General features: G+C 40.1%; 1 pseudogene; it reads left to right on the top strand.

Annotated features, from left to right (window-relative positions):
• The first annotated feature begins 13747 nt into the window (after positions 1-13747).
• LOC148189038 (uncharacterized) lies at positions 13748-14756 on the top strand (annotated as a pseudogene).
• Positions 14757-15229: the final 473 nt, after the last annotated feature.

Below are 15229 nucleotides of genomic sequence, written 5' to 3'. Positions count from 1 at the left end.
GGAAGCAGTAGATTTTCTATCAGATGGATTTTGTGCAATTTCAGCACCAGGATTTTTATCTGACAAATGGCCTCATATTTTCTGCCCGTCCTCTGTGCTGTGGCTCGTATTTTCTCCCTTTTCTCCACTCTATCTTCTCTGCACTTTGTCAGAAAAATCTTGCAAGAGAGAACAGTAACAACATCAAGTTCTGTAAATAAAAAAATAAAAATAAAAAGATGGAATCAAAGAAGACAGGAGTTTTTATGAGGGTATTTCTCATTTATAGAAGCCCGACTTCAACACTAACTTGCTTCTTTTCCTTAAATCTAACTTGTACCAATTCAATGCGTTTTTTTTGTGCTCCTTTCATCCCTCCCCGGCATGGTGGTAAATCTGGAGCAGTGAAGAGGCAGACAGATGGAGGGACTGACAGTGAGTCTGTCGGAGCCTGTGGGGAGAGCTAAACTGAAGGGAATGAGGTTGACAGGTTTTGACAGACTCACACTGACCAGTCTGCTCCAAACTCAGCCCACGAACTGCAGCTGGAGCTGATCCTTCACCATCACCTGTCTCTGGCTTCAGCACATCTGTCCTGCCTTACTGAAGCTGCAGTGCTGTGTGTTCACTGTGGGTGGGTGGGATATTATATACAGTACACACACCAAAGCACACAGACCAAGGTTTGTTTGAGTATGTGAGTCTTCACACAGCTGGGTTTTTATGTTACAGACACTTTGTCTGCATTCAGCACTGCATTTGTGTGCAAATGACCCAGGCTGCATCCTGCTATGTGTGTGTGTGTGTGTGTGTGTGTGTGTGTGTGTGTTTGTGTGTCTTTGTGTCTGTGTGTGTATGGACAGGCTGAAGCTCATGCTTTACCTCGCTGTAATGTTCTGTCAGAAAACAGACATGTGGGTGTGAGGGCTGACTGATGCCTGAAACATTTGGTACCAATTTCACCTGTTGCTTTTTTTATTTGATATCAGTAGAATTGTGTTTATCCACCAACATCATAAACTAATCATAACTAATAATATATGAAAAATGTACAAATATAAAGTTTTTAAAAATATAAATGTGTAATTTAAAGCTGCTTATGAATTTGATGTGGCAAATGTGTTAGCAGACAGTTACCTGTTTGCACCTTCACCACCCACAGAGCTACATTAGCATTCATTTGGAATCATGTTTCTAGCAACTTAACATATACAAGTCCAATGTAAATTACTTTTTAGCTCTGTTTTACTCTCCACCAACTTTTTGCAAAAAGCCATCAAGTTATCTTCCCAAGTCACCACATGTTGCTACTTTGCTTTTGACTTCCGTATCCATTTATTTTATTTTAGCTATCCTTTTGCATCAGCTCTTTACGTTCCAGGATGCTGCTACCATCATCACAAGCAAATGGTGGGATGACGCTGGACATGGTTATGTTTAGGCAACAACAACACATGGCAACCGATACCGGAAGGTCAACAAAAACATGCAGGCATGGATGGTTTGGATTAGGGGATGGAGGCAGATGGTAAGGTATTGAAAAAAAAAAAATCACATTCTGACAAACACCTGACAACCCTATCAAAGTCCGGGTTGTTGGACCTATCCACTGCCCCTTCTGGCTGCCCTATAAGCACCCTCATGTTCCTTATATTATGCTGTTACTGGCAGCGCTCAACCTGAGGCCATCCTGCTGCGTAGTTGTTCCATGCCATTTCCTTTCTATTGTTATCCTTATTAAAAGGTTGTGTGGTGTCATAAATAATTTTGTGGTTTTCCACCTTCATAATTAGCTTCTCCTCATCCATATTGTTATTAGTGACCTCTGAAAACCTCTGACCTGTTGTCTCCAGGCGTGGATCCGCTCATTGTAACGTTTTGTTATTTTATTCTGAAAATTAACCGGCTATTTTAATGTTGTGTTGCTGTCTGATTTCCTGTCTGCTCAGTGCTTAATTTGGCTGAATTGATATGAAGTGCTTCCGCGTCCCGGCAAAAATAGAAGCCTTGCAGACTGCCAGAGCTGGGACAGAGTCGATTTGCAGCGCAGCAGAGCCGGTGGAAGTTAACGCATAGATATAATAGTGTAATCTATTTGCTCCTTCTGCCGTGACAGAACAATAACTCATAGTACCCTCATAGTCGACTTTTTTTGGAACCCCAGGAGAGCAGGTACCAAAAAAGGTGGTTCCAGGTAAGAGGTACCAGGTAGGATACAGGTGAGTACAGTAGAGTAGAGCCAGTACCATATAGTGGAAATGCGACTTTAGTAGCATCTGGTGGTTAGGATTGCAGAATGCAAACCAACTGAAACTTCTTCAGGTTAGAATTCCTTCAGTGTTCATAGTTCAGGATGTTTTAACTGGGAGCTGAATTATCCACAGAGGTCTGTTCCTCTCCAAAACAAACAGACCAGCTGATCTGAACCAGTATAAACACTGAACAAAGCACTTTGATGTTACAAATCTATGTTTTTCTGATGCTAACTACAATGGCCTACACATATACGTAAATGTCCCCATCTAGAGCCAATGTTTGGTTTGTCCACTCTGGGCTACTGTAAAAACATGCCGGTGCCACATGTCAACCTATGTGTGCAAATACTTATCTCTATACAGATATACAGTATACAGCTCATTCTAAGATGATAAAAACACAACAATTCTATTTCTGCTAATATATTCTCCTAAATCCCTCACACTTTAGATAGATCTTCATTTCAAACATGTAAAATAAAATCAGACAACAAATAAAAATACATAATAACATCAGCAAAAAAAACGCAACTCCATCAGATACCCATCATACATACTCACTAAACAAACATAAGTATTTCAAGTACAATTCTTATGGCTCTTTTTTGAAGGATCTTTAATGTGAGTTATATCTTCAGGGTAAGAAGTTCAAGGCAGAGTCCAGCAACAGGTAATCAGTGAGAGCACAGAAAGCAGACAAGATCTCAGCATGTGGAACCAGAAACAAACTATGGTTAGGAACAGGCGGGAAATAAACAGGAACCAAGGATGGAACACTTTAACTGGGTAGTGCATTAGAGGATCTGACAAAGGAACACAGAAGGAGGGCTGTATATGCAGGGGAGCTAATGAGGGACTGGGACACTGGTGCACTGGTGCACTGGTGCCCAGCTGGCACCTGGCAATATTACAACGTCAGAAAGACGTTGGACTCTTATGTCAGACAGATGTAAAATTTTGGTTGGAATAAAAATCGTTTCCCCCCTCGATCTTTTAAATAGCTGATGACAGAATTTCACGTTGTGTGGACCATAACTTTATGATGTTTTGCAGATGTTGTTTATTTTCTCCATACCTTCCAACAGCAAGTCATTATTCTATGTCATGATGACATTGACATTAGCAGTGTAAAACTATGTGGATTTTAGATGGTTATAAACGCAACTTAAAACAAACATCATCTGTTGTCAGAGGCCACAGTCAATTTGAAGTCTGCATTCAACTGAATTCCCTCTGTCAGAACTTGAATTCAATCAAGTATAAGAGTCTGATGATGTTGGCGGGCAGCTATTGGAGTGAAGGCATTAGGTGACTGGGAATGGCGAAACACACTGAGGGAAATTACAGGAAAGGTGAGGGATAACCAGTATCTGAAATGACCGGAGAGGTTAACATGGGATGTTTGCGAGCTTTCTTAAAGCTGACAGTAAGCGAGTTTTCTCAAATGGCCCAAATTGAAATTCCAAAAACAAAATATGCCTCATGGAATCATGTCAATTTTGAAAAAACTTCAGTTTATTGCAGACAAGTTTTTATGCTGGCATAAGGTCGTAATCAGGAAATTTGAAAAAGCAAATTTTGTAAAACTGCAATGGAAACTTTTTATTTTTTTATTTTTATAACTCTTCTTATCTTCTTATCTCTGATATGAGACAAAGAAATTATGGCAATATTAGATTGGCTTTATTGAGTGGTGTGACATCACAGGAGGTTACATAATATCACTCAATAGAAATGCAGCAATCTTGCAATTGTGTTTTAGCAAAATTTTGAAAATATCACTTAAAATTTGTGCAAATCTGTAATGGAAACCCAACTAGTGTTAAACAGCAAGACAAAGGCATGTAGTTCGTGGTAATTGGTGGCTGTAAATTTGCAGTCGGTGTGAATGTGAGCATGAATGGTTGTTTGTCTCACTATCGTTAAAATTGTGAGATGTGGCATGGAGCAGGTCTGCACTCTCAGAGTTCTCCTCTACTCTGATCATTGAAATGTTGCACGCAAGACTCAAAGTGCTCATCAGTCCCTCCAGGGTTTTGCTGCCTTTTTCTGATGATGTGGTCTGAAAATGCCCGAAAACATGTCAGCTTTTCAAAAAAAAAAAAGCAATATAAGTTGCAATATTTTTTGCCCTTTTTTTTAACATGATGAGGATTACAAAGTAAACAAACTTTTTCAGTTTTTAAAAAATTACAATCAGGCAGTGGACAGACAGTCTGGCCAGGGTAGACAGAGGATGCATGTAATGATATGATGCATTTTCAGAGCCAATTTAGAGGGCAACAGTAAATTCCACAAGGTTAACACAGCATCTTGATTGTAAAGACAGTGATAGACAGTACAGTTGTGTTAGCATCACATGAGAGCAAGACACGTGTGCACCGCAGTTTCATCATAACTAAGAAAAAGCCCAAGATCCTGCCCCCCGCAGCTTCACCATCAGGTGTGAGGGACAGCCCGGTGCTCCTCTGACAGCCTGACAGCAGTTGTGACTCATTATACAAAAGTTAGTTGTGACCAAGCAATTTGATTGGTCGAGAGGCATTCCATGAGTGCTGATACAGGAGTACAACATCACTGGGACTGTTAACTTTTAACTCTGCAGGTATCACTCTGCTTCTCGGCCGTTCAAAATCTGTTAATTAGTGTAAGAGTGAAAGTGGGATATGTTTTAAAAGTGAGATATGTTTATAGTACGGTGTAAGTATAGGTTCAACCAGCTAGTTGACGCAGTTCACAGACTGTCAGTTGGTCAGGTTGAGGGAGGAGAGAAGAAGAAAGGAGAGAGAGGGGAGTGCAAGGCGAGAAAGGATGGGAATTTGTGTGTGGCTTTATGGTATAAGATAGCTGTCGAAAAGATTTATCCATAATTAATCATTCGTAATTTTAACAATTTCTATGTCAAATAAGTTGTTTTACACAAATTCTGCTGTCATATAAGTGAGTCTGTGAAATTGGGTTCGAGTTTGGATTGTTTTTATATGAGTATGAGTGTAAAATCTGTGAGTGCAAAGTCTTATGAATACAACTCATGTTTCTACTACTACAAAGTCTTTACTGTGAGCACAAATCCAAGTTTACGGGTATGAATTGAAAATTGCTGAAATGACGTCACTAAGGTCACAGTCAGGTCGCAGGGTGAGTAATCGATCCGTGATTCCTCCAACTGTGCCCAAAATTTTTTTCTCCATCATAAATGGCCCTAATCCGCTTCTGTAAACACTTTGTAATAAGCGGGATAATTCACCATGTCGGGGTTTATTTCTCCATATCAACCTTCTCACTCCTTCCGTGCTATCACAAAGTTATTGGTAAACGTTAACTCATCCCAAATGTGGCATGATTGTTAATGCTGTGGTGATGAACATATAGGCACAGTGCATTGTGTTTTTGGTAACGTTATATGTTTCATATCATGCAGTTCAGTGCTAAATAACTAAAATAACTTAGCACTGGCCAACTTCTAATCTCAGTAACGATAGCACTAAGATAGCATCATCGGCATGTAAATGTCTTTAGCTTGCAAGTTAAAGCAATAAGTTTGTGACTCCAGGAAATGTATTCTTTACATAATGATTTGATTTTATGAAATAAATAATGGCTATGCAATGCAAGTTATGACTGACATTACCTGTGATGTTTCTCCAGAGCTGCTACTACTTGGTACGCTGTTGCCCTTCATGTTTGCCTCTGGGGAATTGCGGATCGATTAGTAACCCTGCGACCTGACTGTGACCTCAGTGCATCGTTTCAGCACTTTTCGATTCGTACCCATAAACTTGGATTCGTGCTCACAGTGAAGACTTCGTAGTGGTAGAAATGTGAGTTGTATTCACAAGACTTTGCACTTACAGATTTTACACTCATACTCAAATAATGGATACATCTTTTTGGCAGCTATCTTACACCATATGGCTTGAGCGGACTGTACATGCACTGGAGTTACTAAAAGTTATGAGGAGCACCAGGAGGGAGCAGCTGTGATGGATGGGTTTCGGTAAACCGCCATTCACTTGGAGTAAACCAGCTGTTACAGATGTTACAAGGATGTGCAGTGAGACAGGGACACACTGGTCTGACACTTACCACAGCCTGAGAGACACCAACACACACGCTGTCTGATATGGTACTCGAGGTGACGGAGAGCACAGCAGTGAGTGGACACACGCTGCAGCGACGAACTGTCTGATCAAACTAACTCATCTGAATCTCACAGGCCGCCAAAGTGTCTGTTAACAGACTCTGATTTCACTGAAAACACAGAGATAAATGTTCATGATACTAAGCAGCTGCTCTGTGCATAGCATGAAGACCGAGCTTACACATATTAGCAAGCAGCGTACAGGAAAATGTTTATGTGTTGCTAGGCAACAGCTGTCGCGTCCAGCAGTTGCGGATCAATTTGTATTGGTGGAGCCAAAAAAAAAATTGAATAAACAAACAAATCACAATCTGTTCTTGCTTGTTACTATTAACAAATAAAAGACACTTGTAGAACTGTTGTAAAAAAGCAATATCACACTCGAGGTCGTGCGTTGTGCTGTATATCATCACAGCAGTAATGATATATGAGCACAACATCACTCCCTCTCGTGTGATATTGCTTAATTATAGTTTGCAAAGTTAAAAAGTTCCAGCAGTTACTTAATACTATAATCTGTATCTAATGTTCTAAGGTGGTCTGTTAAATTTGGTTGTGCATCTGAAATGATGAGTGAGAGATATTAAAATCCACCTGCTCTATGCAGGAAAGGGCTCTGCTCAGTAGGAGCTGTGGGGGGGCTCAGGAAAATGTGTTATGCTGCTGCTCACACTGACACCAAAATGGCTCAACTCAGTCATTTAACCCATTAATAAAGCAAAACAAAACAAAAAAAACAAAACAAAACAAAAAAGAAAAACGGAGGGACAGACTTATTTTGTGTAGCTACATAAATGTTGTCAGACATCTCCTCTCGCACTGATCATTATCTTGCATCAATGTTTCTGCGGCAGTGTCTGTGTAAGGCCTCATTGTTTTGTCTGCTGGCTCTATTGATGAGTCAGAGATAGGAACCAATGTCCACTGACATTATCTCTTGTTCCAACAACAGCAACTTGAATTTCAGGCTGCTATCAGCAGTGCAACACTCTCCTCAGTCTGAGTTCCAGACAGTAATTGTACTGCTGCTGTTTGCCTTGGACACAACATTTGACAGACTGCAAATATAATGATGATATTTGCAGACTATATTTATTCTGACAATAACCACATTCGTTACAGCATGCATTTTGCTGTATGGTTCAAGCTGGATGCTGCAGTTTGATTCAGGCTGAGCACAGCGAACAGCGCAGATCAGAAGTCATGGACACACATTTTGACCAGACATGACTAGGAGCAAACGGAGTATTTATATACTTGATACATCCTCTGCCTCTCTTCCAGCCTCAGTTTGCTGAATATGTGTATCACACTCATCACCCAGGACTAAATCTAGCATTATATAACATTGATGGTCAGCATTTCAGTCAGTCACTGCTCTCGCAATTGTTTATTTATATCTAAATACAGCAGAGCAATATATTGTATTGCATTTTTGTATTGCCAACCATGCCACTACTGCAGGTTTAAAGAGTGCAGAAGTGCATCATGAAACTGACCTGTCCCTCTCTCTCTGTCTCTAAACCTAGTTTAAACTAAGATCAATCCATAAAACTTAGCAGTGCTGGACAAATATAAACTAAGACTCTGTTACTGAGTTGTCTATTTCTCATCTCAAATTTTCTTAGTAACATGTTTTGGCTTACTGTTTAACTTTAATGCAAGATTGTTTGTTCCCAGCTGGCCACTCACCAACAGCAGCGTTTATTGGTCTGGTATGGTGCAGTGCATTCTGGTAGTTGTAGGTTTTCCTCCTCATGAGCAAATGTGAATGCCACAGTCCTTTTTCTGTTTTGTTTTGTTTTTCTACTCAATTTGAAAGTAAATTTTGGTCTGAATGATAACCGTTTCCCCCCTTGATCTTTTAAATGTCTGATGACATTAGAATTTTAAGTTGTGTGGACCATAACTTTATGATGTTTTGCAGATGTTGTTTATGTTCTCCATATCTTCCAACAGCAAATCATTATTCTATTCCATGATGACATTGACATTAGCAGTGTAAAACTATGGGTTTTAGTTGGTTAAAAACACAACTTAAAATAAACATCATCTGTTGTCAGAGGCCTCAGTCAATTTGACGTCTGCATTCAACTGAATTCCCTCTGTCAGAACTTGAATTCAATCAAGTATAAAGAGTCTGATGATGTTGGCGGGCAGCTATTGGAGTGAAGGCATCAGGTGACTGGGAATGGCGGAACACACGGTGGGAAATTACAGGGAAGGTGAGGGATAACCAGTATCTGAAATGACCGGAGAGGTTAACATGGGATGTTTGAGAGCTTTCTTAAGGCTGACAGTAAGCAGGTTTCTATTAACCCTCAAATTGTGCTAATGGAAAATTCCAAATACAAAATATATCTAATGGAATCATGTTAATTTTGAAAAAAAAAATCAGTTTATTGCAAACAAGCTTTTATGCTGACATGAGGTATAAACCAGGAAATTTGAAACAGCCATATTTTGCAAAACTGCAATGGAACCTTTTTTTTAACCTTTATGATTCATAAGAAAAGAGACAGAGATCTTCTTAACGCTGATAGGAGACAAAGAAATTAAGGCAATATTAGATTGGCTTTATTGAGTGGTGTGACATCGCAGGAGAAGATACATAATATCACTTAGTGGAAACGCAGCAATCTCGCAATTGTGTTTTAGCAAAATTTTGAAAATATCACTTAAAATTTGCAAATCTGTAATGGAACCCCAACTCGAATCAAACAGCAAGACAAAGACATGTAGTTCAGGGTAATTGGTGGCTGTAAATTTGCCGTTGGTGTGAATGTGAGCATGAATGGTTGTTTGTCTCACTACTTGTTAAAATTGTGAGATGTGGCATGAAGCAGGTCTGCACTCTCAGAGTTCTCTTCTACTCTGACCATTGAAATGTTGCCCACAAGACTCAAAGTGCTCATCAGTCCCTCCAGGGTTTTGCCGTCTTTTTCTGATGATGTGGTCTGAAAATGCCTGATAACATGTCAGCTTTTCTAAAAAACTAAAGCAATATAAGTTACAATATTTTTAGGCTTTTTTTAACATGACGAGGATTTAAAAAAAAAAAAAAAACTTTTTCAGTTTTTAAAAAATTACAATGATGGTGATGGTGATGGTGGAATCAAGTTGGTGAAAAGGATCTGGGGATAAAAACTGGCAGCGCCTGGAAAAGGTACAAAAACTTTGGTAAGATGGTCATTTTGACTGCGCTGATACGTCCCACAAGGGAGATAGACAGGGGCAAACACTGTGTCATAAAAGTCATGAGGTTTACTTGAAATTGTAGTTCCTAGTTACTGAGATGCCCAGGTAGGAAAACTTGTTCTTCTCAATTTTAAAGGGCAGACTAGTAAGATCTAGGACTTGCGCTTCATTATTGATAGGAAAGACTTTGCTTTTATGAAGATTGAGCTTATACCTGCAGAACCGGCCAAACTCACCAAGCAGTGACATCGCAGAGGGCAGCAAGGTGCTCGGGTTGGAAACAAAAAACAAAAGGTCATCCACATAAAGTGAGACTTTATGTTCTATGTTGCCTCTCCAGACACCACACACGTCCTTACAGTCACGGAAGGCTATGGCAAGTGGTTTGATGGCTAAATTGAAAAGCATGGTACTCAGGGGGCACCCCTGGCGGGTTCCACGGTGAAGGTCGAATGGTTTTGGCAGTTGGGAGTTGGTACGGATTGAAGCAGTGGGTTGGGAGTATAACTAACAAATAAGTAGTTCCATTTGACATGGTCGAATGCTTTCTCAACATCAAGGGAAACAGGGACCCTCTCGGTGGCCAAATAAATTATATCCGAAAGTCGCTGTATGTTAAGGTAGGAATGCCTGCCTTTATTGAAGCCAGTTTAGTCGTTTGATATGATTGTTGGTAAAATATTCTCTAACCTGCCAGCTTAGACCTTGGCCATGATTTTCGTGTTCAAAGGGGAAATAGGCCTATAAGAGGCACAGTCTGTTGGGTCTTTTTCTTTCTCAGCGATGAGAGTGATGCAAGCCTCAGCAAAAGATTGAGGGAGAGCACCGTGCCCTTGGGATTCGGACAGGACTAAACTCAGCTGGGGGGAAAGTGACGCAGAGAATGTTTTGAAAAATTCAGCCGGGAACCCATTAGGGCCTGGACATTTGCCTGACTGCATTGAGAATATGGCTAGTACTTTTTCTGCCTGAGATATAAGCTCTTCCAGTCTCTTCACAAAGTCTAGAGGGAGTTTGGGGATATTGATTTTGCTTAAAAAGTCAGACATTTCAGTGTGATCTGTTTGACACTCCGCCAAGTACAGCCTTGAGTAGAAGTCCCTGAATACGCCATTTATTTCCAGGTTATCTGATGTCGTGCCTTCATTTGCCATTTGGATTTTAGAAATATTTTGTTCTGCCATAAAGCCTCTGCGCTGGTGTGCTAAAATTTTGTCAGCTTAGTCACCATGGATATAGAACTTAGACTTATTTTTTAAAAGAAGGTGTTCAGCTGAATGAGTTGAAAGTAGGTCAAATTTAGTTTTAAGTTCTACCCGTTTTTTTATACAGATCGAAATTCTGAGTTTGAGCATATTGTTGGTCAATCTCTCCAATTTGGTGGGCTAGGTCTGAATGCTTTTTATTCAAATTTTGCTTAATCTGTGCGGTAAAAGCTACGATCTGTCCCCAAAGGTATGCTTTAAGGGCATCCCATACGATTGAACAGGAGGTTTCAGAGGATGTATTGGTAGTAAGAAAGAAAGTTATCTCTTTCTCCATAAATTCTACAGAGTTATCACCTGACAGTAAGGTTGAGTTGAACCACCAGCATCTGCTCCTCTCTGGAAGGCTAGGGAGGGAAACACTTAAAAGAAGGGTAGCGTGGTCTGAACTAATGATACTCTGATAAGCACAGGTGTGAACTAGTGGAATAAGTTGGTCATCGATAAAAAAGACAGTATGTTTGATGAACATTTGAAAAAAGTAAAAATTCCTTCTTGTTAGGATGTAAGTGGCGCCAGACATCACAGGCACCCTGAGTTTGGGGCGTACACACTTGCAACCACTACCAAAGAATTATAAGGTTTCCCTGTGACAGATTAGAGATTAACAGATTAGAGACAGATTAAAAGTAATAATAATTTAAAAATAGTTTAAAGTGGATGAATAAATTATATATAATGTAATTGTATACATTATATATATTTCAAATATTCAAAGTGATTGAATGACGTAACCTTACAGAAACAGTAAGGCAGAAACAGTCACATATTGAACGAGCAGGTGGATATGTTTACATCCATAAATGAGCCTCAGGTTTCAGCTGTAGAAATGTAAAATAACATAAAGTGCTACCTTACGTCCGGTGGGTCAGCCATTGAAGAGTTTGATTATGAAGGCTCAGGTGACCTGGGAAGGCTATTGATGTTCTTCTGCACGTCCTCAACTGAACTGATCCATTTTCTGGCTCCGTTAGGCAATGTAACTTGAAGTTGGGCTGGGTAGAGCAGGGCAGCCTTAAGACATCGGTTGTAAAGTTAAGCCATAGCATACTTGTATTCCACACATTGGCTGAGTACTTCAGGGCTGTAATTTTCCAAGACTCAAATTGGCTGGCCACAAAAGTCTAGTTTACCTCTCCGACACACTTCTCTGATGAGGAGCTCCTTTGTCAGGCCGTTGTCTGGGGGGCGGTTTGGTTGCTAAAGTGCGGTGTGCCCGGTTGATTTCTGGTGGAGACGGCAGTGCCACTTTTCCAAACACCTCGCACAACGAGCTTGAGAAAAATTCAGAGGGACGTCCACTCTCTGTGGATTCAGGCAGACCCAGAATACGGATGTTTTGATGTCTGCTGCGGCTCTCCAGGTCAAAGACTTTAGCTTTTAGCTTAGCATTATCCTCACACAGAGTGCAGCAGACTCTTTCAATTTCCACAACATGCTGGCTTAGGTCTTCTGTAGCGAATTCCAGGGATGAGACCCGCTGGCCATAATCCTCCACTGTTAGCTGGGTCTGGCCTAGTTTAGACCAGCATGTTAGACGACGCTCTGAACTCAGTCGTCAGCGCCTCGTGGTGCTGCTCGAGGGGAGTGGTAATGGCCTCCAGAGTTAAGCTAGCGTCTTCTTTCTTGCTCGATTTAGCATTTTTCAAAGCCATACCAAAAAGGGGTTAGGGCCAATTAGGTTGAAAAAGTAAAAAAAGAGAAAGAAGGGCTTCACATCAGCGTAAAAATTAAAGGGCTGAAAGATAAAAAATGAGGGGTTCACTAGAGAACTCACGGCACACGTCTACACCATCTGTCTGTCAACCAGAAGTCAAATGAAAACTTATTTAACCCAAATTACCAATAAAACAATTGGAGAAAACACTTGTTTATATTAGAGGGGCATGGATTCCTGTAATATTTTAACTGCTTTTCCCTTAATGCAGTTTTGTTTCAGGTTTTTTTTTATATCAAAACACAGAATATTAAACTTTATTTGACTGTTTTTAATGTTTAAGTCAGCCCTAAGAAAATAAATATAGCTATTTAGAAAATAAAAATATATTAAATAAATATTCTTAATGCGGTAAATTGATGTTTGTTTGTATTTTAAATAATGAGAATAGTCATGACCAATCTTGTTCAGTAGTTCAATGATATGTCCATGGTTTGAGATATGAGATCCCCATGCCTTGCTTAACTGCATATTGTCCATGATGATCTCAGGGAAGCTATACAAAATGAGTAATTAAAAATAAGTTTGGGTTTAATGGATGGGTGATGTTTGTTTGGCCTACAGCTCTGGAAGACGGACCAATCTCAGAGATCTACAGACTCAGGCAGTTTCCATTTCTCTGGAGTTGCCTGTGATAGCAGAGACTCTGAACACACTGTGGCTGGAACCAAGTATCCTGATTTCGGGCATTCATTTGGTCATGCTGAGGTAGAAGCTCTTGGAGACAATGTTCTTATCGTTGGCCCCCTAGGTCATCTTCATCTTCTCCTGGGAGTAAAGGCTCTACACTTTGATATCATTGGTGCAATGTCAGAGGAACAGGAGAATATTGACCACCACATCACAAATCTTTTCAAACAAAGCCTGATTCACGCTGAAATAGCTTTATGCCTTGCCGTTAGACACAATATACACATCGGTCTGCGTCATCTAAGAAGACTGCTTGCAAGGCTTGATGACTTAGAAATGCAGATCAGCAGGATTGCGGGTCACTAGAAACCTGGTGTATGAAGTTCAATCTGTTTTGGACCTAGAAGGTATAGTACAGAGAAGAGGAAGGAGACTAAGAAGAAGGCATTATAGTGTGCTGGGACCAAATTAGATTTGGTACATGGACTCGTACGATAAACTCACACCGTTTGGCATTGGAGTTAATGGGTGCATTGATGGCTTCTTGTGATATATCATCTGGATGCAAGCAAACTTTACAAACAGTAAACCAGAGGTTGTTGCATCTTATTTCATTGATGCTGTAAGTGAGCATAGGGGATGCCCCAAAATGATCAGATCTGATCTTGGTACAGAGAATGTACATGTCAATAGATTACAGTGTTTTCTGTGTGAGGACAAAAATGGCACAGTTTGCGGACCTTGTGTTTTTCAAGGAACAAGCACTACAAATCAATGGATTGAAAGCTGGTGGGGAAACTATCGAAGACAGAATGGAGACTACTGGAGAGACTTGTTACAGGATTTCCAGTCTGTTGGCGAATTCAATAGGGATATGGTGGACAAAGGTCTCATTCAATTCTGCTTTCTCAGTGTCATTAAGGTAACCTCTCTCTCTCTCCCTCTCTCTATCTCTCACTCATACTCACTCTCTCACTCACACATACTCACTCACTCAGTCGGTCATGCTCAGTCACTCACTAACTCAGTCAGTCATATTTACTCCCTCATTAACTCAGTCAGTCATTTTCACTCACTCACTAACTCACCCAGTCAGTCATATTTACTCACTAATTCAGTCAGTCAGTCAGAAAGTCCATCATACTGACTCACTCACACATACTTACTCATACTCACTCACTCACTCACTCAAAAACTCATTCAATCAGTCACTCTTGCTCACTCACTGTCTTTTATTTTACAGGATGAGTTAGACACTGTGGTGAGAATGTGGAATACCCATCAGATGACTTGTACCTGTACATGACTTGTATCATGGGAAATCGTTCCTCATGTATCATGCACCAGAACTTTACCAGGCACAGGACTACCTCCAACCAGTGGACTACTACAGGCTAGACATCATTGTGGAAGAGGATGTTTGCCTTTTCTGTGATCCAGACCTTCACCAGCTCCGTGTTTTGGTGATGGAAGAACATCATCTGGAGGCTGGGCTTAATACTGTTGAAGCAACCAGACTGTACAGACAGCTGAGGCCCTTGTTAAAAGAACATCTGTCAGAGCCAGATTAGTCCTCACCTTGCCAATTGTTGTCTTACAACAGTGGTAGTTCCAGTAATTAGTTGCTGTTAAAAAGATAGTTAACAAGTTCAGCCTACTATGTTGTGAATACAGTTCCAAGACCCAGTGTTTTCTGATTATTTCATTTCTTATTTCATATTCTTGTCTAAGAAACATATATATATTTCATTAATATTGTAGCAGTCACAGGGGGCATTTTACTGCAAAACGAGTTTATTTACTTTTGACACTTTTACCACAACATACTGACAATACTTCTTACTTTTACTAAAGTAGGACTTTGAATGCACATATTGTTTTACCCTTTCAAACCTGGAGCAATTTCACTCAGATGCCATTTACAAATATTTAAACCATTAAATTGAAAAAATATGGGAAAACACAATTTGCAACATGGTGAGAAATGTTCCACAAATTGTAAATTAAAAAGCTAGTGGAAAACTATATGTGTAATTATCATAAT

The sequence above is a fragment of the Plectropomus leopardus genome, chromosome 8 (genome assembly GCF_026936395.1).
Source record: "Plectropomus leopardus strain MGB_pleo_1.0 chromosome 8, ASM2693639v1, whole genome shotgun sequence".
Taxonomy (NCBI): Eukaryota; Metazoa; Chordata; class Actinopteri; order Perciformes; family Serranidae; genus Plectropomus; species Plectropomus leopardus.
This window is presented reverse-complemented; position numbering and strand designations above follow the sequence as displayed.